Consider the following 4,310-nt stretch of genomic DNA (forward strand, 5'->3'; position numbering starts at 1 on the left):
GATGAAATGAGGTTTATATGCATATATATGTATATATATATATATATATATATATATAAGCATCACCTACAAATAAGTTTAAAACAATGAGACAAGCTAGCTTAAAGTTAGTTTTCTCTTCATATTTTCAATACAGTTCATTTTGGTAAACATTTTGCACTGCTATTATAATTGTTTTTATATTTGGTTAATATTAATGTCACAGTAAAACATTGAGAAACTAAAAACATGAGAAAATATAAAAAATTAGCTGTTTAAAGATTAGAATAATTATAAACGCTAAATCTTTCATCTTATGGTTTGAAGCATATGTCCTACATATACTAGTTTGCATTGTTTGCATATACTAGTAGGCAAACATGTAAAAATGTGTGGCTGCTGTTCCTCATTTTTAATAGAATTTAAAATGAACCTGGTTAGCATATCAGCTTCGCTCATGCTATCAATTTTGCATGTGATTTTGATACACACAAACCATTATTAGGGTCCAAATGTATTACTGTTTTCAATGGCTTATGGATTTCATCGCCAGAATTATTTTTTCTTTTGTCTCTGTCCAGCAAAAAATCTCACAGCAGCTGTTTTTGAAGTGCTTTGCCCAGGGTCATGTTGACATCTCCTCCAGAGCAACGGCGACTTTGAGTCTCCTTGTCTTACTGCACTCAGATTAAGCAGCTTACAGGGGATTAAAATTTGTCCCTATAAATCTTAAATCTCAACTTGTGACTTTTCCTGGTCAAGACCTGATAAAATGCTGGAGTTGTGTGAGAAGATGAACAGCAGAGCTGATCAAAACCTAGAAATGAGACTAAAATGACAGGAAATATATTTATATTCCAATTCGAATGCACACATTGTGGACTTTATTGATTAGTGACATTATAATAACGAGTACATTTCTCCACTCTGAGATCATAAAGTCAATCAATCATTGATTGATTAAATGAACAATGAATACAAATCTGCCCAACACATATTTTTATTTTTAGAAAAAATGCTCTTTTATGAATAACTCACAAAATTACAACAATTTGTATCTGAAAAAGTAAAACAATTCAAACTATAATAAAACTTTTGCTTTAAAAATATTTGCTTTTCTTGCTTTAAAAATATTGACTTTTCTCGATGAAATAAACACCACGCACACCCCAGATTATCTTGCAATTCTATCCCTCCGATGAAGGTGAACCAAATATAAATTTTGTTTATGGTATTTTCTCCAAAGAAACAGTGACAGATTTATTTATGAGAAATGTTGCTGTTACTGTTGTAAATGGGCATATACACTTGGCTTCGCAGCCACTCTGCAGTCCCGCTGTGTTTCTGGACGTCCACCTGTCTCTCAACGGCTAGGCCACTTTCAGCCTGGCTGCCAGCTTGTGGACATCTGTTTATTTCCTCCTCCATCAGTCGCCATGGCTGCAACCCCCCCTCAGCTCAGTATCTCTACCACCAGCCCTCCCCTTGCTGTCCAGCACTCCCCACCCTTCTCTGGTGTTTCCCCCGACACCAGCTGTGAACCACTTATGCTTATCCTGCATGCAGCCCACCTGATGCAGCTTTGGCCCAAAGAGGCGAGCAGCACAGATAAGGAACGTTTGATCTACAGATAACTGCACATGTATAAAATCAATGTCAGTAAAGCACCTCCTTGATTCATGCTCTTTAGATGAGGATCATAGAGTCAAACTAAAGAAAAAAATCAGCTATGTTGTCTTTAAAAACTTGGGGCACTGTAGTTGTAGCCTGCTAATCCTAAAGCATTGAATTTAGTTGTTTTGCTTTTTATTTTTTTTCAGGAAAAAACGCCTTAGGAGATAAAAGGGAAGGAACTGATTTGGTCTGAATAAAATCCCACATTTTCTTGTTGAATCAGAACACTTTTGATTCAGTCCAACATCTGTTTTATTTATTAATTGATTAATAAGTTTGAAGTTTTATTGATCATTAGTTTATTTTAGTTTAAGGTACCAATACTTACATAGTTGTGTTTCAGTTGAAAATAATGTTGCATTTTGTCTTTAAAGGCAAGTCTGTGTAATTATTTGTGTTTTTAGCATTTTTTTAAAATTACTTTTGTCCTAGTGCATAGTTGTGTCTCATTCTTAAACAACTGAGGGAGCCATCTTTTTTGTGGGGTTTGTTGGATCTGCATCTGACAGGAAGCCATTGGATGAGCTCATTAGGAAGCTCTGTCCTGAAATGCAAACTGATCACAGTGCAAGTGTTGGGAGACAAAAGGGGAGGCATAAAACATAGATTTTCTTTTTTACATTCAGAGCTACTTTAAACTTCTTTATCCTGGGTACACAAAGGAGCACATTCACATATCCTAGGTTCACATAATAGGTTTCAACAGGCTCAATAGGTGGACAGCTGGACAATTTTATCTACATAGCAAATGTTTCTTACATTATTTGTTTTAGTTGCAGTTTTTACTTTCTCCATAAGTGTTTTCTACATCCATACTTATGTACAAAAAAAGTTTGGGCAAAATAGCATGATAGTTTCTGCTAGCACAAATATTAGCTGGAAACTGGAGGACAGTTCACGCTGGTTACATGGTCAACAGGTCACAACTTAAGATTTGGGGTTTCCTGAAAAGTAGTCAATGACAAGCGGGTTGCTTTTTCCGGCGTGTAATGCCTTCCAAGTGACCAAAGTTGACACAAGTGCACAGACTGTATGTTGGGGCCCAGTGGTAATAGATTTACACGTGTTAAACATGCATGAGGAGTAGTTTATGAGGATCTGTATGAGGTAAAAAGGTTTGAAGAAGTATTTATTGTGCATTATTTGATTTTTGGCAGAATACTGATGCCATAGAAATGTATTTGAATTGAACATCAGAAAGCTCAGGGTTGTACTGTTTACATGGACATAAGTAACTTGAATAAAATGCTGGATGGAAAATGAATAAGTATCATGTAAACATGCCGATCTGAGTATTAAGATCATATCAAAGAACTCAAAGGTCATTTGCACTCATGGTCAGCTTGCTTTATTCAGAACAACTTGATACCGACACCTTTACATGCACACTGATTGGATTGTCAGTCAGCATAAACCAGCTGTCTAGTTTAATCTGTTGTTTATCTTAATTTCTTATGTCCATGTAAATTGACCTATAGGAGGAGACAAGCCAAGGCTATCTCAGGGGTATGGCAGTGAATTTGTTTCTCAAACAACCATTTGCAATTGAATTTTAGAAACATTTAGAATTATGTTAGGCACAATGGAGGTAAGACTTATCTGTATTATGCTTATGCTTTGCTTTTGCTTGTATAAAAGTGCAGCTTTAAGTCATAGTCTTGTTAATCTTTCCTCCTTCCTGTTTCTTTTTTCCAATTATACTTTCACCCTTTGTTTTTTTTCCCTATAAAACCATTGTGTTTTTTCCCCGTCTCCCTTTTCTGCCATTCTTTCTTCCGCTTTCGATTAGTGATTCTCCCATCTTACATAGTTATATGTACTGTAAAGTTCACCCTCCAGATCATAACCTATTGCGTGAGGGATGACCACAGCTAAGAAAATAATATTTGGCTGAGTATTATGGTAAAGTTCAACTGTTCAACTAGAACAACTTCATGGGAGCCAGTCACCCTGTGATTTAGCAGCTAAAGGCAAAATCATTAGTCAGCAGTGATGATTCAACCTCTTGAATATGAAGCAGTAAAACCAACAGGCTTCACCTCCAGCCAGCAAAGTTCAACATTTAATAAAGAATCATACTGTATGACCAGATTCTGGATAATCCTGAAAATTTTTTTTCCTTTCTAGGGGTCTCCATTAAACAAAAAGCCCAGCTAAGAGAAAAAATAACAACGTCTTCGCCTCTTCCCCCATTTGCACACAACCCTGTCAACTCTGCTTGTGCTTCGCTCCTCTTCTGTAGAGGTTCATCTCACAGAGGGAGGTGTGTAGCAGCCAATGATCAGAGTGAATTAGAGTTATGTGTGACATGCAAAGGAGAGGCTCCAGAATGTGACAACAGCTGAGTTATAAAGTAAAGCTTTTCTGCCTGAGGGGAGAGCAGATGATGACAAAGAGACCCCAGTCCGCCGTGCAGAGTCTACGTCTTCTGTCGCCTCTTTGCAAAGCTGCAAGTCAGAGTCATGTAAAAGAAGAAAGGTTAATTAATGATGGTGATTAACATGATACATATCAGACTGACTTTCATTTATCCATAATAAAACCTCTTTCCACCCTGGGAGCAAATCTAAAGGATAATGAAAATAAATGTTTAAAGAAAAATATTGATCTTTTAAGAGGAAAAGAGGAATTCTGATTGAAGCACAATCTGGGAGAAT

This window comes from Cyprinodon variegatus, unplaced genomic scaffold, assembly GCF_000732505.1.
Source record: "Cyprinodon variegatus isolate N-32 unplaced genomic scaffold, C_variegatus-1.0 Scaffold268, whole genome shotgun sequence".
NCBI lineage: Eukaryota > Metazoa > Chordata > Actinopteri > Cyprinodontiformes > Cyprinodontidae > Cyprinodon > Cyprinodon variegatus.